This window comes from Sorex fumeus, unplaced genomic scaffold, assembly GCF_029834395.1.
Source record: "Sorex fumeus unplaced genomic scaffold, SorFum_2.1 ptg000111l, whole genome shotgun sequence".
NCBI lineage: Eukaryota > Metazoa > Chordata > Mammalia > Eulipotyphla > Soricidae > Sorex > Sorex fumeus.
This window is the reverse complement of record NW_026606168.1, coordinates 5,156,482-5,179,813: the sequence shown is the minus strand read 5'-3', so window position 1 is coordinate 5,179,813 and position 23,332 is coordinate 5,156,482. Positions and strand designations below refer to the sequence as shown.

Sequence of the window (23,332 nt, the reverse complement as noted above, 5' to 3'; positions counted from 1 at the left end):
TTCAGCTAGAGTGGGATGGAAATTGTTTATCAGAGCTGCCTTTCTTTTTTTGAGATCATTTCATTTTATTTTAAATTCGGTGAGATGCCATCAGGAACGTAATTGAATTCTTGTCAATGAATTTTCTACTCAAATGCAGAGTTTGTTTTTATACTATTAATGCAATGTACTACACTAATTGATTTTGAATTGTAAACCAAACTTTGTCCTGATAAAACTCATTTTATTCTTCTGATAAATTTTTTCCTTAGTAGCTTTATATTGCTGTAGTCTTATTAAATATCTTTTATTTGATCCAAGAAAGATATTGTCCTGCAATTTTCTTTTCTTACATCTTTGCCTTCTAAAATATTAATTTTCTTTCTCTTTTTGCTGCCTATGAAAGATAATTAACATTCTTTAAGAAAACTATTTCTTAAGTTCTCAGGCTTCAGACTTGGAGAGAAACTTTTCATTACAAATTCTGTTTTGTTACTGGTATAGATTTTTTTTCCATTTTTCATTTTCTTTTTAGTCAGCTATAGAAATTGTCTATTTGATCAGTTATCTAATTTCTTGCCCTGAAATTGTCCACAGTATTCTATGTTTTGTCAGGAATAATACCTCTCTTTCATTACTTAGTTGGTAATTACTGATTTAGTTTTTCTTGATCAGGCTCACAGTTTTAATCATTTTTTTAAAAAAAATAATAAACTTGGGATTTATTGCCTTCCCACCCCCAACTCCCAATTTTAAATTTCAATGATGTGTGCTTTTATCTTGATTACTTCTGAAACTTATTGTGAGCCAGCTGATCCATACATTACAAACAGTTTTGCCAGTTAGAAGTGCTAGGAGTGTTGGAAGTCCAAAGACATGCTCATATTTATTCCTGTCCCTTTGTTTCAGACAAGAGTTTTGCTGGAGGAAGAAGGAGCAGAAAATTTCAGTTTCTTGAAAAATCTGAGGTAGAATCTAGAAAGAATCAGAAATAGGGTCATCATGATCAATTTTTCTAGCCTTCTGGTTGTGATGTTTTTAGGTATACTCTTTCTACATGTCTTGGCTATACTTTTACTCCATCATATTTAAAGCTGAGGAGTTTGTAAGAACTTTTATTTGTTGTGTCTCGCAAAACAATTGTAGTATATTTATTGCTTCTGTAGATCAGAGTATAGAAACAGAAAAAATAGGGTTCTAAATAAGATTATCTGTGTAAGATGCCCTATCTTTTTAGGGCCAAATTTTATTCTTTCTGCTAATTTGAGTTTAGTTTTTACTTCTGATACTAGTTTCTTAAAGTAACATTTAAGGTTTTATTTAGGGATTTTTGTTAGGCACCAAATATATATACATATATATTCTTTCTTAAGCACTATTTTAAGTTTTATCTTATAAATTATACATAGTTTTGTTATTATTTGGTTCGAATTATTTTCTAATATTATGTTACGTTTTACATAAAATCTTCATGTATTTTAAAATAGACTGATTTTTATGGATTTCATTAAAGCTAGACTAACTATCCAAGGAAATTATATTCCTTTGTTAGACTAAATTTTAAAAATTTGTATGACCTACTAACCTCTTTCTAGAAAAGAAAATTACACAACCTCCCTGAATATCTACCTTCTTTGCTTAATAAACAGAAAGCCCACTCAACTTGCACCCAAGGATGCTAAGGTGGCTTCTGTCCCCCATCTCCTCACTTGTACCCTCCTCAGGGGTTGTATTGTTCACTTTGAGAAACATTAAATGAAATATATTTTTCTGAACAGCCAGTTCACAACAATTCTTTAAAACAGGAATTCCTATGATTCTCTTGTGACTTAAGTACTCAGAAGACAAAGGGACTGTATTCAGCAAGAATGCGTTGATTAAACTATAGTATGTTTATGACTTAAAGGCTCATATTCTCCAGCCTGTCTTGTTTTTCACCTTTCCTGTTTTATTGTACCAAGTTGGCCTGGTGCTTGAAAGGTTTCTAGGTAGACATTTTGAGCAGACTCTCATGACTTATTCCAGTCATGTTTTCGAGAGGAAATCCCTTAAAGGTTGAACAAGAGATTTTTCTTAAGAAATTTCATAACTTAATAGGACAGTATTTAAAAATTGAATAATTATAGTCATTTTAACCTGTCTTAACAGGGAATATAGCTACTTAGGAGAGTGGCTGAAGAAAAGCTTTCTTATGACTCAGAGATTAAAGAAAGCTTCTGTTCCACATTTTAGATCTCTAGTAAGTGGATTTTAAGTACAAGTTCTGAATTCTTTCAAAGAAAAATTCCATTTGTAAGTGATATACTAGAAATGACATAAAGGCAGTGGTAGAAGAAAGACAGTAGGAAGTTCCTTGGTGGTGAAGGTACAGTCAAGTGACAGTATTATAGCCATGTTTCCTAAGCTACAATAAAAATGGAATTATAAAAACTCATTTGCATTCTTCATTGTGGAACAATAGCCTGTTCAATACTCTTCTGCAATCAAATTCAAATACAATATTGAGAAAAATATTCTTTTCTAGTACTGATTGCTAAGGTATTTTAAAAATATAACTATCACCAAGAAATATTATTGAGATATTTTCTTGATTTATTGAGGTATAATGTCAGGAAATGTTTACTTTTTACAGATGTATAATAATTTTGACAAATTCACTACAAAAAGTTCCATCCTTTCTTGTTCAATTTCATCCCACTTTTCCCATAGAACTTGTGAACTCTAATCTGATAATTATCCTCGTAGTTTTGCTTTTTCTAAAATGTCATAAAAATAGACCTCCACACGGAGGCAGCCATTTGAGTCTCTCTTGTTTTATTGGACATGAAGTTTTTGAAAGTAGTCAAGATTTCTTTGAGTATATTTTATAGACTCTTTTATATGACTTATTTACCACTTGATGAAATCATTTTTCCTATTTTTTTGAGAATAAAGTTTCCAAAATCTTTTGTAGGTAATATATTGTGTGGATATAAAATTTTTCTTTGTGATCTTTGCTACAGAGTAGTTGAAGCATTTTGCTTTTCTGTTAACTGCATAAGAGTATTATGTGACAGCATTTTGTTTAGTCAGCTGTTTGTTTTTCTTTTATTTTGAGTCTGTTTATGAGATACATAGTAAAATATTTCTGCAGTTTTAATTTTTAACAATTAAATTTAATGATATTGACCTTTCTCATGTTCTTTTTTTTGCCACTTTGTATGTAAATTAGTGAAGTTTGTCAAAATCTGATTCTGTCTTTTGCTAGGTCTTCTATTTTATTTATTTATTTATTTATTTATTTGCTTTTTGGGTCAGACCCGGCAATGCACAGGGTTTACTCCTGGCTTTGCACTCAAGAATTACTCCTGGTGGTGCTCAGGGGACTGTATGGGGTGTTGGGAAATGAACCGGGTCATCCATGTGCAAGGCAAATGCCCCACTCGCTGTGCTATTGCTCCAGCCCCCGTTTATTCCTTTTAAATCCTGATTTTACAGGATCAGGATTTTAATCTGATTAAATATTCTCATTTTCTCATATATTGTTCCAGTTTGGCTACTTTATTTTCTAATGATATTGTCCTAAGAGCAATGTCTTACATTTTTATAGTTTCATTTATTAATGTCTTCTAGTTTTTGCTCTTTGCATCATAAATAAGAAATGGTTTTGATTCATAATAATCTCCTGTTTTATTTAAATTTAATACTTTAGAGTTTTTACTTAGGACTACTATTCATTTTCAGTTTTTATATGACTGACAATAAAACTCAGTGAATTTAATTATGAGTATATAGATGCCCATTTGGTTCATTGCTATTAATTGAGAACCCTGTTCTTGCTTCTATTAACTATCTTTATTTGCTTATGTAAAATAATAGAACATACAGAGTTGTGTTTATTTCTGCATTTTGTGTTTGGTTCCAACTGTCAACATCTTGAAATACAAGTAGAGGTACATATGTCTTTATAGAACTAAGATCACTAAAGTTTTGTTTTTAACCTGTTCTTTCTATTATATCATGATAGCTCTTATTAAGCAACGCTTTAAATATAGTTTTAATGTTAAACTTACTTCCATGCAAAAGTTCCAAGGTACAGTTTAAAAATTAAAATTTAGACATTAAAAATGTCAACTAATTTTTAATTCAAATATACTTTTGAGGGGGGTTGGAGCAATAGCACAGGAGGCAAGGCGTTTCCTTGCACGCTGCTGACCTGGCCGACCCAGGTTCAATTCCTCTGACCCGGGCAAGCAACCGAGAGTATCTTGCCCGCAACGCAAAGCCTGGCATGCTCCCCGTATTGCATTTGATATGCCAGACACAGTAACAATTGTCACAACGGAGAAGTATTGGGCCCACTTGAGCAAATCGATGAACAATGGGAGGACAGTGACAGTGACTTTTGAGGGACCAGAGAGAACATGAACATGCTGACCCTGGTTTTGATTCCTAGCACTGTATATGATTCTCTGAGCACAGCTTGGAGTAATCCCTGTGTACAGAGCCAGGAGTAAACCCTGAGCTCTACTGGCATAGCCCAATACCCAAATAAGTAGATAGTTAAATAAATATATGTTTTGGTATTGTATCTAGGCCTAATAACTTATTGCTTATGAAAGGAATTTAAATTAGTTCACACATGCAGACAGGAGCATTCACAATTAAAAACTGCTATGGACAAGTCTTGATGGGATTCTTTAAAGCCAAATCTGGGGAAAAAAGGCAAACACATTTGTTAAATGTTACAGTGTATCTAGAGTCTCATTTTATTATGAAAAATGGAAAGAAAAAACAAAAACAAACTAAAAGAACCTCATTAGCAACAGTTACAACTATGAGTGCCAGAGCAAGCAATGCATTTTCAGCCTGTCTCCCTTAATAAGAGGACAAGCCACATTGTGTGGGTTGCTTGTCAATTCCTAGGAACACTGCTGCCAACTAGACAGAAAGACTGTAGCTGTCCAGCAAGTCACTTTGCCCAGAGGTTAAAGAACGGATATTATTGCAAAGGCTGGGCTGAAAAGGATATTCTTTTAAATTTATCAGGATATCAAAAAACATTGCAGCCTTGCCTTATTTTCTTGTTCCAAATTGTCAGTTTCTCCTTCACTGCGCATACCTCTGCTACAAGTGACATATTTACTGAACAAAAAGAATCAAACAGAAACAGCAGTGTGGGTGATTCCCTGTCCTAAAAGCACATCTTCAGTACACTTTGATCACAGACTCTCTGCATTAGCATTCTGAGCAGGAGTATATGGAAAAGCTATTCATGTTCCAAAAGAGAAAACTTCTCCAAGGTTTTAATGAATTACTGTGTTTGTTCCGCTGATGTCAGGTGTTTCAAATCGGTTCTATTGATAGTACAGTACTATGGATTTTATGAATGACAGTCCTAACTACAGACAGAAATCTGTTCTTATATATGCTGCTATAAATTTTGGAAAGCTGAGCACATTTGTAAATTACAGTTAAAATGAACTCAGTTCAGCCTGATTTAGAATCACACTCTTTGATTCTTCAAACATCTTAGAAATTCTTTCCTAAAGCGCCACATTAGCTAAGAAGTTGAATGCAGCTGTAGAATGAATGGTAAAGACGCTTACAAAGAAAACTAAGTTCACGGTAGGCCAAAATAGAACTATATTCATTCAGTTACTGTTTTCTTTATTTTAGCTATAAAAGCTTGAGTAATTACTAGGGCTTATGGAGCCTCAACTGTGTGGATGGAATCATTGAAAACCCAAAGGGAAATGAAGGCAGCAAAGAATGGCATTTGAAATGTAGCTGAATGTCTCTCAAACTGTGGGATTTTGCAAACCAAGTTCTCACTACTAGGGAGCAACAGCAAACATGTATTATACTTGTAGTGTTATCTTTCCTGTAAAACTCGATTTAATAATTGCATAATATATAATTAGACATGTATTCATGTGTTGGGGATTGTTTGAAATAAACTTATGTCTTTTCAATTTTTTAAAAAACACTTGAAAAGTAAGATTAAAATTTTTGTGATAATGGAGAGAGCTGGAAAAGTGTTATTTCCAAGTATGCAAAAGATAGAAGTGCACAAATTGCACGGTACTTATTTAGTGTAAAACATCACCACTCTTTGTAAAGTTAAAGTAAAATTAAAGTACAATGCAGCACAAAAATATTATACCCAATATATGTTTTATATTTTGAGACTAAATAGGATTTTTGTATACTATACAACATTACCTCCAATATATTTTTAAATATAAAGGAGATTTTTAATGTGGATTATTCAGGGTTTTTTTCGCTGTTATTTCTTGTATGATTAGCATAGAATGCAATCACAGAGGTACATTAATAAACGTACTATTACTTTATTAAAATTCACTATTCAGCTTATATAATTATAAATATGCAATGAAATCATTTTGTTTATTTACATGATTTGTTTCTTTTGTGTGAGTATAACTGATACGTATCAAAAGCTATCCTCATATCTTCATTAAATAGTACATATTTTCACATATATATTTTATGCTGTTTTGTAGTTTTCTTTCCTTTGTACATACACTGTTGATAGCTTTGGCTACATAGAAGAATAATCAAAATGACTTTCAAAATGATTGTGCATATCCCAAATGATAGTTTAGTATAACATTAATTAGCATCCAGCAGTCTCATTTATAAGTTCTTGTCAAATGTGTAGCATTTCTTTAATACATTGACTGCTTTAAGTCATTTCTCAGGCAGTTGTATTTACTAGCCTACTTTTTGTATTTGCATTCTGTTCATTTAAAAAAAAAGTTTTTTAAGAAAACATCCAATCCCATCAAAAAATGGGGAGATGAAATGAATAGAAACTTTCACAAAGAAGAAATCCGAATGGCTAAAAGGCACATGAGAAAATGCTCCACATCATTAATCATCAGGGAGATGCAGATCAAAACCACAATGAGATATCATTTCACACCACAGAGACTGGCCCATATCCACAAGAACAAAAGAAACCGCAACCGGTGCTGGCGCGGATGTGGCGAGAAAGGGACCCTCCTTCACCGTTGGTGGGAATGCCGACTGGTTCAGCCCTTTTGGAAAACAGTATGGACGATTCTCAAAAAATTAGAAATTGAGCTCCCATTTGACCCAGCAATACCACTCCTGGGAATTTATCCCAGAGAGGCAAAAAAAGTATAGTCAAATTGACATCTGCAATTGTTTGTTCATTGCAGCACTCTTTACAATAGCCAGAGTCTGGAAAAAGCCTGAGTTCCCAAGAACAGATGACTGGTTAAAGAAACTTTGGTACATCTACATAATGGAGTACTATGTAGCTTTTAGAAAAGACGAAATCATGAAATTTACATACAAGTGGTACTACATGGAAAGTATCATGTTAAGCAAAATGACTCAGAAAGAAAGGGATAGACATAGAAAGATTGCATTCATCTGGGGAACATAAAGTAACAAAATAGGAGACTAACACCCAAGAATGGCTGAGATTAGTGCAAGGAATTTTACTCTGTGGCTTGGAGGCCAACAACACATGCTAGGGGAAAAGGGAGCTCAGATAGAGAAGGGAACACCAAATAAAGGTGTTGGGAGGATCCTCCCAGGATGGGAGAAGCATGCTGAAAGTAGACTATAGACCAAACATGATTGTCACCCATTGCCTCTTTTGCAAACCACAACACCCAATAAGAGAGAACAAAAGGGAATGCCCTGCCACAGAGGCAGGGTGGGATGGGGGGATGGGAGTGGGAGGGATACTGGGATCCGTGCTGGTGGGAAATGGGCACTGGTGGAGTGATGGGCATTTGATCATTGTATAATTGAAACCCAAGCATAAAAATTTGTAAGTCTACAACTGTGCCTCATATGTCTCACTAATTAAAAATAAATAAATAAATAAAGTTTTTTAAGGAAAATTAAGCTTTCATCTTATATTTGATTTATGCCTATATGCATATGAGGTAAATATTTCTCGGGTATTTTTTAATAGATCTTTATTACAGACCTGATCTTTTTGTAACTATTATGTATTTTTATAATGAAATTTATCTGATGCTTTATTTTTTATTCTATAATTTATATACTTTTTAGAATAAACTTATGATTTAGCTTAATATCATAAAAATATTCTCTTGCATTTCTTTCTTCAGTCTTATAGTTTATATTTTGATGCAGAATAGAATTTAGTTTATAGTCTATTTGTGCATGAGGAGTGAGATATTAATCCATTTTTGCTCATCTGTTTTTAAACTATTAAAGGTACACAAATGTTATTTACTAAAATATTCTTACTAAGTGGAATAAAAATTATATATTAATTTTCCATACATAGTTTTACCGTTTGTGTTTTTATTCTGTTCTGGTAATAGATTCAAACTGGAAAAGCCTTTGTATTATCAAATATAACTATCTTTGACTACTGTTCCTTACTCTTCTTAGTAAGAATTTTTCTGTTTATATATTCATTTTCTCATGCTAAGTTTTCACATTAATATCAAAACCAAATTCTTAATGCCACCTTGATTTGTCATGGAAATGTTGATTTTTGATAATATGATTACAGTGAGATCCAGGAGTTTCTTTAGTGTGTTTGTTATATCTCCTTGAAAAAATGCTTTTAACACTGTTTTTCATCTATAAATTGGGTAAGATGGTTATTTTTAGCAATGTTGATTCTTCTAATCCATGAACAAGAACTTAAAATTTTCACTAAAATAGGCCACCTCCTTTCCTAAATTGATTACTAGACATTTGAAGCCTTTTTTCATAATCATAAATGGGATAGTTTATTAAAATTTATTTCTCTTCCACATTGTTTTTAGCATATAAGAATGCGACAGGGACTGGATAGATAGTACAGAGGGTAAATCCTTGTCTTACACATCTCCAGCACCATATATTTGCCCCCAGTCATCTGTTCTCGGGCACTCAGGTTTTTTCCAGATTCTGGCTATTGTAGTGTGCTGCAATGAACAAACAATTGCAGATGTCACTTTGACTATACTTTTTTGCTTCTCTGGGATATATACCCAGGAGTGGTATTGCTGGGTCAAATGGGAACTCAATTTCTAATTTTTTGAGAATCGTCTGTACTGTTTTCCAAAAGGGCTGAACCAGTTGGCATTCCCACCAGCAGTGAAGGAGGGTCCCTTTCTGGCCACATCCGCGCCAGCACCAGTTGCTTTTGTTCTTGTGAATGTGGGCCAGTCTCTGTGGTATGAAATGATATCTCATTGTGGTTTTGATCTTGTCAAGTGCTTTCTCTAAAATTATGGAAATAATCATGTAGTTTACTTTTCTTTTATTAATGCGGTGTGTCACATCAGTTTGTTTGCCTGTGATGAATCCTACTTTATTGGTATGCATTTATTTTATTGTTTATTCTACTTACTGGAATTTTATTTGAACAACTCTGCATCTGTGTTCATCAGGAATATTGGTCTAAAATTTTAGTTTTGGTATATCTCTGGGAACTTTTGATATCAAATAATGTTGGCCCTATAGAAACTATTCAAGAGAATTTCTATTTCTTCAGTTTCTTAGAAGAGCTTGAGAGGGGCAGTAATAAGAGGTGGCAGGCAGCAATGCTAGCTATCCAGGCACACATAGGAGTCAGGCAGAGACTGGCATCGCAGAGACTCTAATTATGAATCCTTATCTAGAAAGGGGCAGTTTCATAGGCATATAACTAATCTCTAACACACATTTGTTGTTGGGCATTTGGGTTGTTTACAGATCTTAACTATTGTACATGGAACTTTAATGCACATAGGTGTGCATATATATTTTTAGATTATTTTTGTTGTTGTACTTTGAGTATATTCCTATGACTGGAATTGCTGGTTAATAAGTTAAATCTATCTCTAACAGCTTGAGGACTCTCCGTACTATTTTCCAAAGAAGCAGATTCATTTTAGAGTCCTACTAACAGTGAATAAGGTTTACTTTTTTTTCCCATACCTAGACAACACTTGTTTCTGTCATTTTTATATATGTCATCTTCACATGTGGGAAGTGAAATATTATTGTAGTTTTTATTTGTATTTCTTATAATGAATGTTGTACATTTTTTTCATGTATGTGTTGTGCTTGAAATGTGTTAGTTTGATGTAACTCCATTGGATTTTCCTTGTGGGTGCATTGCTGCTGGCATGAAATCCCTGAAATCATCATTGAAAGAAATAGGATGTTTTACCTATGTTTCATTTTATGTAATTTATAATTTGGATTTAACATGCAAGTATTTGTTTAATTTTGAGTCACCAGCTGGGCGTGGTATAAGATAGTGTTGCAGTTCAATTATTTTACATATAGCTATGAAGTTTTCCAAAAACAATTTGTTGAAGAAATTTTCTTTTATTTATTTCCATCCTTTGAACCTTTGTTCTAAAGTAACTGCCCAAATATGTGAGGATTTACATCTATCAGTTCCATTCTTCTTATTTGAATATTCTTTTTAAATTTAGTACCATAGTGTTTTGATTACTGTACCCTTGTACTATAGATATTGTGAAGTTGGTGTGATGCCTTCATTTTTCTCAGGTTTACTTTGGCAATTTAGGGTGTGGTTCCATATCAGTTTCTGTAACATTTGTATATTTCCTTGACAAATGCTGTACATAGGGTTTGCATTAAATGTACTTACAGTATTTTGGGCAAAATGTTTATTTTAATTGTCACTGTCACTGTTCTCCCATTGTTCATTGATTTACTCGAGTGCGCCCAGTAACATTGTGAGACTTGTTACTGTGTTTGGCATATAGACTATATCACAGGTAGCTTGCCAGGCTTTGCGATGAAGGCAAGATACTCTCGGTAGCTTGCTGGGCATTCCTAGAGGGGCAGAGGAATCGAACTCGGGTCAGCCATGTTGGCTGTGTGCAAAGCAAATGCCCTACACACTGTGCTATCGCTAACAAAGTTAATTTTTCTAATTTATTTTTCATTTTTTCATTTCATCATCCTGTTAATCGTCGATTGCCTCGAGCAGGCCCCAGTAACGTCTCTTTCATCCTAGCCCTGAGATTATATTCACGGCTCTTTAGGAGAATGAGACCCATCATTGTTACTGGTATTTGGCATATTTGGTAGGTCACGGGGAGTTTGCCAGACTCTGCCCTGTGGGCAGGCTCATTCGGATAGCCTGCAAGTTTGTCCAAAGTAGGAATGAGGTAATAAGATGTCGCGCGGCCGCAAATGCGGCCGCGCGGTTCCGGGATCTGGATTTTATAGTCTCTGAGTCTGGTGGTGGCTGGTCCCGGAGGTCTTCGGCTGCCGTAGCCCTGGTCGGGGTGGGGAGGAAAGCTCAACCCGCTCCCCTCCAAGGGACTCCGGGAAGGAACACCCAGGCACGGGGGCAGAGACTGCACTTTTCTCGTCCGGGATCTGGATTTTATAGTCTCTGAGTCTTGGCCGCTGATGGGATTACACGGCGCCAGGGGGCCAGGTGGTGGGTGTGACCCCCGCCTACTGGAATTTGGAGGATCTGGGTGGAAGATGCTCGACTCCAATTCAAGTAGGCTTGGAGGTCTCGGCCCCAGAACCCGCGTGGCATTGTCCCTCTGCCAGTACCTTCATGTGTGCGGAGAGTGGTCTCAGCATTCTAATTTATGAACATAAAATATTTTCCCATTACCTTTGGCTTCTGTATTTACTAACAATGGTTTGTAATTTTTAATGTATGAGTCTTTTATCTCCTTTGTTAAATTTATTCCAATGTTCTATCTTCTATTTACTATTATAAGTGGGATTGTTTCTCTATTTCCTTCTCTTCTATTTTGTTGATTTCATAAAAAAATATATAATCTTTTTAATGTGTTGGTCTTGTAGCCTGCCACTTAATTTTATTGGTTTGTTGATCCAAAGATTTTTTTAATGATGTATGTAGGATATTCTCTACATATTATCATCAGGAAGTAGTGATAATTTTACTTTTTCAATTTGGAGGATTCAACTTGATTTAATTAAAGTGGCACAAAATATTAAAGGATTGTAACACATTATTTGGTATAAGTTTTGTTGGCATTTACATCACATAAATAAGATTTCCATGTTACTTTTTAATAATCTTTTATTTTACTATGGGAGAAAAATTAAACATGGTATTACTACTCTATCATAATATTGAAAGTTACTGTTTTCTGTTTTGAGCTAATGGCTGACATATGATATATCTCAAAAAATAAATTCCTATGATTTTTATTTAATCTTAACCAATTTTTATTTCTTTGAATTATTTGCTTTAATACATTTTAAAATTAAATTTTGAAATATTTTAGATCTGTGATATTTTTGCCATGCTTAATATTGCCATACTCAAATCAGAAGCTATATTTAGAACTGTACTTTTTTTGCTTATAAATTACTCATTTCTAATGCCTTTAAACTACAAGAATATATTAAAATATTTTCATATTTTGGAGTCAGTAATAGTGAAAACTTAGTTCTAACAACTGCTGCCAAATTAAAAGGCACTGAGGAAAAATACCAGCATTTACTGAAAATATTTTTATTAAATATCCACTTATTTCTTATTATACATTTACAAATCTTTAATGGTTTTCTGGTTAATAAAATAGTCTAATCTTTTATTGGTTGCTTCCTGAAACTTGGCTTTTCATTCAATGCACGTCTCACACTACTCTTTGATCCTTATACATTCAAGGCATTCTCTGGAAACAGCTGGTTCATGCTGTGGTATTGGACAGCCATTTGGAGATTGATTTTATATCCAGTTCCCAAGAGAAATTTCCCTTTGAGTTCAACTTAAGAAATGTTTATATATTTAATGGGGGCTGTCACAAAGCCCCTTCAAGTTCCCTTCAGGAAATCATTATATGCTCAAAGGAGTTGCTAAAGCCAGCTTTGCATCTCATAGCTCACCATTGGAGACTGGAGGGACACTAATCTGGGGAAGTGAGGGGTATTCTCTTGAGACTATGAATTAATTAATTTTATTTTTCTTTCTTTCTTAATATTGAGGCTGATGGCATATTTGAGTTCATCCAGACAAGTATGAATATAGCAGACTTCCTGCTATGCTTTAAAATTCTAATTCATCCATTCATTTAATACTTCTTAAGCAAACGTATTATCTGCTTTCTATAAGACATTTGAATGAGTCCTCAATAATATTAGTCCATAAGGATATAAAACTACATCAAACCAATATCTAAACATTATAGTCCAAAGAGATGCCTATTATAATGAAATAATGCCATAATTTTGCTTTTAGTATCATCTAGCTTCTGCAAATAATCCAGCATATTTTCAAGCAAAGAATTATTTCTACATTGATAGAATAAAAAATATACAAGCAATGAAAGTCATATTTGTTAAGATAGTCATTGGCCAATATGTTAGGAGTAATACCAAGTTATTTATTTTTGTTCAGCAACAAAATCTTTTCCTTTAGAATTTGTAAATCATTTTTTTAAAGTACCATTTTAGAAAATTACATAACCACTGCCATAGAACTCTGATTAAAACCTGAAAGGATAGAATCATCTGTATATAGATACTCTTGAATGATTAATATCAGCACTTTCTCTTTCTAAGTGCCAAAGACTCAGAAATAAAACTAAGGGTTAATGGAAAAAATAAATGTTGAATAACAGTAATCATTCAGTGCTTTACAAAATTTCATTTATTTTGACTAATTCATTATTCGCTCAATAAGTTTGTGGGGTTGGACATATGAGATACACTGAACCATGACCATATCACCCTATGTTCACCAGGCTCATCAGTTACAGGAAAAAATAAAAACTGAGAAAGAGTTCTAAAAATAAGTGATGAGGCTATTATATACTATTATTAAATTATGTCTGTTGGCCAGAGCGATAATATAACAGGTAGGATGCATGTATTGCATGCCACTGACTCGTTTGCTACCCTGCACCCTATCTGGTTCCTCCAGCCTCTCAGGAGTGATCTCTGAGTGCAGAGACAGGAATAAGTATTTAGAACTGCCTTGTATGGCCCCCCAAAACACCAAAAATACAACCAGCAATAAAACAGAATATTAGGTCTTTCTTATTCAGTGATTCTAAGATTTTCTGACTTTTAATAGTCTTGGCTGGAAAACCTATAGCTAGATAGATATTCATATGTTTACATGCATGCAGGGCCAGTGATGATGTAAATAAACATGTAAAGAACTGATAGAATACCAGGCCCTCCCAAACTATCTTTTGTGTTATAAACATACACACAAGGACTGGAGAGATAGTACAGCAGGAAAGGAGCTCACCTTGCATGTTGCCAAACTGAGTTTGACATCTGGCACCACATATGGCTCCCTGAGCCCTGCCAAGAATGGTAAGTCCTGGATTAAATTTATGGTATAAAGAATAAACTAGTTTCTCTCATAGCTGTAGGATAACATTGGTTTGTGCTGTCTCCCTGACACAAGGTGCTCAGGTTTACTGAGTAATACCCATCACAATGCTCACAAAGCACTGTCATTTCCTCGGTATTCATATTTAACTTCTCTGTGCTCTGCTTTGTCTACCTGATTAGATCACCTATTTCCACTAAGCAGTACCTATGACTTGTGAAGTCAAATTCCCCAGAAATCTCTGGATTTGTATTTGTAAGTAAAATATTGCTTTTCTCTTTTCCTTATGTCCTTGGCTTAATTTACTTTGGAGCAGCATCCTTTTTGTATAGAAACAGGAAGTCAGTTAATGTTATGCTTTTGTAACTTAGGAGTTAATTGACTCCGAATAATATTTACTCCTGAGTATCTCATATTTTCTCAATTTAAGCCTCGGTTGCCCTTAGTTCCTAACACACCAAAAGCAGGGTCCTGACAAAGGGACTGGATGGACCCAGGGCAAGCTGTGAGCTAATCTGACATTGAAATGTGACAGGCCTACCAAAATAATAATTAACTATAAGTTAATAATAATACTTAACTCTAAGTTAAGAGCATGGTCGTGGACAAATTCTGTCATGATCCAAAGATTAGGACCCTGCTTAGGGTTAAGAAGGGCTCATCTGGCCTGAGCACTGTAGTCTGGAATCTATAGTCAGATGTGCCCAGCAGAGCCACACTATAAGCTTAATGTATCTCCTACTGTGTCCATACAAAATGACTAATATTATAAAGAAGTACTATCACAGTCATGATCACGATCATGATCATCCTGTTGTTCGTCAATTACCTCGAGCAGGCACCAGCAACATCTCCTTCTTCCTAGCCCTGAGATTCTAAAAGAACCATATTCAATGTTCCTTCAGGGCTAGGAGAATGAGACCTATCATTGTTACTGGTATTTGGCTTATTGAGTACGACACGGGAAGTTTGCCAGACTCTGCCGTGCGGGCAGGACACCTTTGGTAGCCTGCCGGGTTCTCCAAAGGAAAAATGAGATAATAAGATGATAATAAGCCTCCAGGAGCTGGGCTTTATAGTCTCTGCGTCCTGGCCGTTGATGGGACCAACCTGGCACTGGCAGCAGCTGGTGGGTATGATGCCTACCTACTGGAAGATGGGGGATCTGGGTGGAGAAGACCCAGTCCCAATCCAAGCAGGCTTGGAGATCTCAGCCCTGGGACCCGCATGCCTGGGTTCCTCTGCCAGTTCTTCATGCATGAGGCTTGTCCGGACATGTGGAGAGTGGTCTCAGCATGGCTGTGGCTGGTTCTGGAGGTCTTCGGCTGCTGGGGCTCTGCTGGGGGGGGGGGGGGAGGGGAGGGAAACAACCACCTCCCTCCAAGGGGCCCCAGTGAGGAAAGCCAGGCACATGAAGAAGTACAATTAAGATAATGTTTAAATGGTTGTTGGACTAAGGAAAGGAGAAATACACCCCAAGATGAAATTCCACCCTTGAGGGGATCTCCTAACAGGGGATCTTTGTCTTAGAAGAGCTTCCTAGAAAGAAGGAAAGGGATTTACATATGTTGATTGTGCTGCCTGACCTAGGGGTAGTTGCAACCCCCAATGCTTGGAGGCTGGGCACTTAACCAAGGCTGCTAGACCAAGCAGGGAGAGAGTAGCAGGGAGAGAGCATCAGGGAGAGACTATCAAGAGCAGACTTTTGAGACTGGAATGGGGCACTTAGTGAGGCAGTGTGAGACTGGCATGGGGGCAAACTGGAATGGGGGAGACTGAAATGGCAGTGTGAGACTGGAATGGGGGCAGACTGGAATGGGGGCAGTGTGAGACTGGAATGGGGCACTTAATGAGACTGGATCAAGTGCATGGGGAGAAAGGAATAAATAGCAACTGATCACCAACCAGCCTGTTGGTTCTCTCTTTCATGCATCTGTTGGTGGTGGCTGCAGGCCAGGGTGGGGAAGTGGCTCATGACCACCAAATGCATGTAGCTGGTGGGTGAGAGAGATCACACTGCCACCCCTGACTCATTTTATTTTGTGATTATATGATAGGTACAAGACCTCTCACTTATACAATAAAATCATTAAAACATTTTCCCTATTAAAGTTTGTTTTTACTATAATTTTTTTGCTTCAGTAGCCTTTTATAGAATCATTAAAATTTTATTATAAAATAATATTTTTATTCACTGTCACTGTCCTCCCATTGTTCATCGATTTGCTCGAGCGGGTCTAGTAATGTCTCCATTGTGACAATTGTTACTGTGACATATCGAATATATCACGGGTAGCTTGCCAGGCTTTGCCATGCGGGCGAGATACTCTTGGTAGCTTTCCGGGCTCTTGCGAGAGGAGCAGTGGAATAAAACTTGGGTCGGCCATGTTGGCCGTTTGCAAGGCAAATGTCCTACCAGCTGTGCTATCGCTCCAGCCCAGGAACTGGTATTCAGAATAAATTAAATGAGTTTTCAATTTTCATACTTATTTAAAGCAGTTCATCATTAAAATTCTAGACAACTTTTATACCTATGTTTGTGCTTTTCTGGACCTAAGTAAGGTCCTTAACACTGACGCATTTCAGACTTAAAACACAACAAGATACAAGAGTCCATACTTCACTATATTTCAACCCCCTTACTTATTGTGATCTAAAGTAAATACATGTTTATAGTGTATTGACCTATAGTTACTACAGTTTACTACCACCCATGTGCCCAGTGCCTCCATCATTCACTTTAAGTTTTTAAACAATGAACCAAAAGAATTGCTTGTGTGGCAATTTTTTTTATTGGATTATAAGTTAAATTAGACATTGTTGATAATTGAAGAAGTAAAGTGCATTTATATGAGAATTGAGAATGATTATTTTCCACATAGGAGCAACAGGCTTGGATTTTGTAAATATTTTGGAGTTCAATGGGTATATGTGTAATTAATACCATCTAAAGGGGAGTGGGTAGGAAATACAGGGCCTGAGCATTAACTTCGAAGCCTAGCGCAGTTAAGGCATGCACTTAGTGCTCTGAGCTAGGTAGAGTTTTTTATTTTTTATGTGAGTTTTTCAATGTTTATATCCCATGTTTTACAGAATGCTTGTCAAAGGCAATTTCCCTTTACTATACTATTTTAATTATGAGGGTTTAAAAAATTGTTGAGGGGCTGGAGAGATAGCACAGCGGGTAGGGCGTTTGCCTTGCACGCGGCCGACCCAGGTTCGATTCCCAGCATCCCATATGGTCCCCTGAGCACCGCCAGGAGTAACTCCTGAGTGCAGAGCCAGGAGTAACCCCTGTGCATCGCCAGGTGTCACCCAAAAAGCAAAAAAAAAAATTGTTGATAGATAACCATTACTGTAATAGGACCAACTCTTTGTACTACAAACCCAGAACAAAGTGCTAGTGTTTGTGTGTGTGTTTGTGCATGCACGCGCACACATTTTCTTGAAGTGTTTCTTGAAGTATGTGAAGGTATGTATGTTCAAAATTTTGAGTATGACAACGGCAGAGGGAGACAGGAAACATCCTGGGCTCACAGTTGTGAACAATAGTCTTTCCATGGCAAGAACAGGGCTCAGTGCTAAGCAAGATCAACCTGGGCCTTCCTAAATCCCTGAGAACTCCCCTCAGCTCTGCACAAAGCAGATCAAAGGTCCTTTGGTGGAGCATCTTCAGAGCACTTTAGCTTTCTTGCGGGTCTAAATAGACTTTCAGCGTTAATTGGGGCAGCCTGGCCAGGTGGCTCAGCATCTGGACCAGGGAGGCCATGGACACGCAGTTCCCATGGAGGTTCAGGATCCTGAGTTGAGAGCAGAGTTTCAGCGCAGGCAGGATGGCCTTCAGTTGAGAGTCACGGAATCTGCTCATCCCTAAGTCCAGTCCTGCAGGGTGGATGCACAGTTCTCCAGTAGCATGCACAGGGGCTCCCTCACCAGTCTCAGGTTGGTGTCTGCCAGATTCAACTCCTTCAACTGGTGAGGTTGGGACACTGACACAGATGTGTCAAGTCTCGCTTTATAAGTGGACACTCCATGAGGGACAAGATCTCCAAAGGGGTCCTCAGGCACCTGAGTACCTGGATGTCCTTTGAAGAAGGTGGCTGAGTTCAGATAGAGTTCCCGAAGGCTGTGCAGCTGGAGGAACTGATTAGAAAACAGGGTCACAAACTGCCATTGAACCTTCAGCATCTCAGGGTAGATGTGGTGAGGTATCTCAGTACATAAAATGAGTCTCTGCAGGTTCTCCGTCTGGCCAGGACAGGAGCAAACAATTCCAGGGTGGTTGTTTTCCAGAATAATTCTGCTTCTACTTCTTGAACACAGCTCAGTTCAATGGTGCTCAGGAAGATGTCAAAGATGGACATATGCAAAAACATTATCTTTCTACAGAACAGATGAACACCTTTTCTCTCCTTCACCCAGTTAAGGATGTAGGCTATTAATTTAGGGAGGGACCCTATGGAGACTGTAAGATCTATGACAACCTCCAGGCGAGCAGAGGTGTGTCCTTTTCTGGAACTTTCTACAGGCCGTGGTGCCTTCCCCTTTGAGCTCCATCTAATAGGGTCACCACTCCATTGATACCAGAATTGATCACGAATAGGACGGAAATCCAGGACCTGTAGCTTGCACCTCCTGGAGCGAACCTCCTGCGCAAGCAACACATCAATTCTCTCCAGCACTGCTTCTAAATTTTTCATACAAGGAAAAATTTCATGTAACAGTCTCCCCAACGAGGGAGTGGGGAAGGGCCAGACCTGCCCCACGGCCCTCAGTGTCTCTGTGCATCTGAAATGAAAGGCGCCCAGGAAGAGTTGTAGGAACAGCTCTGACAGAAGGGTTTCCAGAGAGGCGATGGCCAAGTCTTGGTGCTTCAGCAGCGTCCACCTTGCCAGGTCCAGGAGATGGACTTGTAATGAGTTCTTCATCCTTGTTCTTCCACTAAGGGAAACCATCTCAGACATGGTGCACACGTCTTACACCTCCTGGAGATCCTGTAGTAAGACTTGAGGATGGTAAACTTCTGCCAAGATTACATTTTTTAATTAGTCATATTTGCAAAGTTTAAACAGAGGTGAGGTTGCTATCCAGAGGACAATTTCACAAATATCACAGGAACTAGAGGCTTGCCTGGATGAGAATGATACTCTCTTTACATGACAGGATCTTGACACAGTCCTGCAGTGCTTAACAAATCTAATTCTTAGCGTTCCATGGTTGTGTTCAGCTTTGACATTGCATTATGATCCATAAATAACATACAATTTATGTACATAGTTCCATTTAGTAGTATGCTTGTTAAAGAGTTTATTTTCTTATTTTATTTTGGGTTTCAGAATATCACATTTTTTTAAAATACGGGTGGATGGGTCAGATTATTGGGCAACACCGACAGTGCTCAAAGACTGCTCCCAACTCTGTGCTTAGGAGTCACTCCTGGCATTGTTTGGAAGACTGTGTGATGCTTGAGATGGAGCCAGGGGTTCCTTGTATACAGAGCAAGTGCTTCAGCCTGTTGAGCTATTTCTTTGACCCTAGACCACATTGTGTATTCTGAGAGGAATTTTTCAAAGGGAGAGATCAAATAAAGTTTGATGAATGTCTCTCCCAAGTATTTTCCAACATGCTGGAAGACTATTATTTCTAAATCTACTGCCTTTCACATTTAGTATCTTCTCTGGTATTACTGATCCTGTTTCTGATCATGAGCGTATAATAGAGTCGTTTGTCCATAATGTACTATTTTATGAGATGTCTGGGAATCTGTGGTCTACAGGCAAGAAGTCAGTCTTTAGTCATTCTGGAAAGATATTGCTGTACTCCAGAGAGGCAAGGTATGGATATTAGGATGTATGTAAAGTGCTGGAGAGTCAAGCATTGACCAATAAAGAAGGATGAGTCTAAGTAAACTTCAAAAGTCTTGTTATCAGTCAGGAGTGTGGTCAGTCTTTGGGGGATAGTTACAAGACTCAATAAAGGATGCTGATACAAAAAAGACACATAGGACATACAAATATAGGTGTCAGCATAAGAGCTAAAGTATGAACAAATCATTTTTAAGTTTAGCTGGTATCTGTTCATATTGAAGTTCCAGTTTGAGATACTGACTTGTGTTCTCATAGGTCAAAGATAATAGGTCTAGTTAGAGGGTTATTTTTCAATTATTAAAATACCACTGTATATATAGGACTGTCCTGTTAATTTGCTTGAGCAGACACCAGTAACATCTCCATTGTGAGACTTGTTGTTACTGTTTTTGGCATACAAATACATCACAGGTAGCTTTCCAGGCTTTGCCATGCGGGTGGGATACTCTTGGTAGTTTGCAAGGCTCTCTGAGAGGGGCAGAGGAATCAAACGTGGGTCGGCTGTGTGCAAGGCAAATGCCCTATCTGTTGTGCTATCATTTGATATAACTCATTTTTGTATATATTTGTATATTTATTAATTTTTATTGTGGGCCACACCTGGCAATGCTCAGTGCTTACTCCTAGCTCTGCACTCAGAGATCACAGTTGGCAGAGCTCAGGAGAAACCGGGTGGGAGGCCAGGGTTGAGAGTTTATATTTATATATAAAGAGTTTATATTATATAAAATATATATTTGATTATAAAATAATTTGATAAAACTCATTTTTGAGATATTTACACCTCCTATTTCTGAAGATTTTATAATTATAAACTTCTTTGATATATATATATATATATGATTCTGAAAGTAAGTAAAAGTAAAGGCCCTCCCGTTGATCATCGATTTGCTTGAGCGGGCCCAGTAATGTCTCCATTGGAGACTTTGTTGTTACTGTGTTTGGCATATCGAATACGTCACAGGGAGCTTGCCAGGTTCTGCCGTGTGGGCGAGATACTCTCGGTAGCTTGCCGGGCTCTCTGAGAGGGGCGGAGGAATCGAACTCGGGTCGGCCATGTTGGCTGGGTGCAAGGCAAACGCCCTACCGCTGTGCTATTGCTCCAGCCCATATATATATATGATGTTTCGGGACAATAGAAAAGTAAAACTTAATAAACTTTATTTTTGAATATTTTATGGAAGTTGGGGACCAGAAGAGATTTTGACTAGAAACATGTGCTTATAATGAAAACCTATCTATCTATCTATCTATCTATGTGTGTATATATATATATATGTATATATATATATATTCTTTTTTTAGTCACACCTGGCGATACACAGTGGTCACTCCTGGCTCTGAACTCAGGAATTACTCCTGGTGGTGCTCAAGGGACCATATGGGATGCTGGGAATCAAACCTGGGTCAGCTGCATGCAAGGCAAATGCCCTACCCACTGTGCTATCGCTCCAGCACCACCCTCTATATTTTAAAGTATGTGCAATATCATCTTCTGTTTCTAAAAAGAAGTCAAAAGGTAATTTTCTTTTATAACATTGCAAGTCAAAATGCCAAATAACCTCTTTAAGCTCTTCTACAGTATGGTTTCCTAGGGACAATCAATAGTATAGGGCAAGTCTCTTTTTCCCAAAAACTTAAAACCCAGCCTGTTTCTCCCTTGTTGAACTATTGCACTTGAGGACAGTATATTGTGCTGCTGGAATGCACAGCATTTTAATGCCTGAGAGGTGTTACCTTGCCAATTCTTATAGTTACAGTAAATTCATTTTGGTTACCTTGCTCACAGCTATTTCTTTTTTCACTATTCCATCATAAAGTGAGAGGATGATATGTGTAAATTTCCCTTGACAGCCAGTCCCTCATTGGATTCCTAATATATTGAGGTAGTTGACAGAGTCAGCCACTGAAGTAAAGTGTGCATACACAGTTGACTGATTGGCCCTCTCTGCCTATCTCCGTTCTTACTGTTGAGATTACTGCACTATGGGAAATTCCCTGTATCTATGAAATTGCCCCTGGCTCTGTGTGTAAATGTATCAGGGATAGGCTAACACAGTTGGGATACACAGTTGAGAAGTTTCCCTATAAGGATAGCTAAACCAAACTCACCTTTAAATAAAAACATGTGTGCCCTAGTGATGGACACAGACTGAGTTGATCATCTATCATAAATTGCAGAAAACTTTCAAATAGAAAAACTGCATTTCACCCTAGAATCAGGCTGGAGCAGTAGCACAGAGGGTAGGGCATTTGCCTTGCAAGCGGCCAACATGGCCAACCCGAGTTTGATTCCTTTGCCCCTCTCGGAGAGCCCGGCAAGCTACCGAGAGTATCTCGCCAGCATGACAAAGCCTGGCAAGCTACCCGTGATGTATTCAATATGCCAAACACAGTAACAACTGTCACAATGAAGACATTACTGGGCCCGCTCGAGCAAATCAATGAATAATAGAAGGACACTGACAGTGACAGTGATACCCTAAAATCACATCCGAGTTTTTCAGCTGCCCTCTGTTGCATTACCTATTTGTTGTGGTCGCTCCTTCTCATTGTCTTTCCTATTACTTATTTGTGCATTGTTAATGCAATCTTTACTTATTAAATAGACATATTTTTAATACTGTTAATGACCTAAACACTACTTGAAGTACATAAGTACATCAATAGACAAAATCATTTTCCCTGTACTCAAAGGGCTTAAAGTTATCCAGAAGTTTCTGGCAATAGCTGCTGGAAATGACTAGGATTGTAACTTCCCCATGGAAAGAGTCATTTCAATTTGAAAACTGCCTTAATTTAAAGTGTGTGAAGGAAAGATTTCTCAAGGAGCTAGGATTAACCTGTGAAGTAAATAATGAGTAACAACTATCAGTTGAAGAAAGAAAGGACTTTTAGGATAAGAAACTGAAAAACTTAAAGAGGGAATAGAAAAGCAGTAATTTGATATGTCTAGAACATTGACATATGCCCAGAGATGGATCGGGTTGGCAAACTGGGATCATACCATAAAGAATGCGTTATTTGGGAAGTTTAATTAATTCCCTCTTGAAGACTAGGAATAATGAAAATTGTTGTGCTTTGATATAATGTCTATTTAAGTTCTAGCTATATCTCCCAGAATTCATATTTGTATATAAAGACCAAGATTAGTCACAGCAGAAATTTGTGCAAGATTTGC

General features: G+C 37.2%; 1 pseudogene; it reads right to left on the bottom strand.

Moving 5' to 3' along the window:
* Window positions 1–18,154: 18,154 nt before the first annotated feature.
* LOC130043074 (PRAME family member 27-like) lies at window positions 18,155–19,212 on the bottom strand (annotated as a pseudogene).
* Window positions 19,213–23,332: the final 4,120 nt, after the last annotated feature.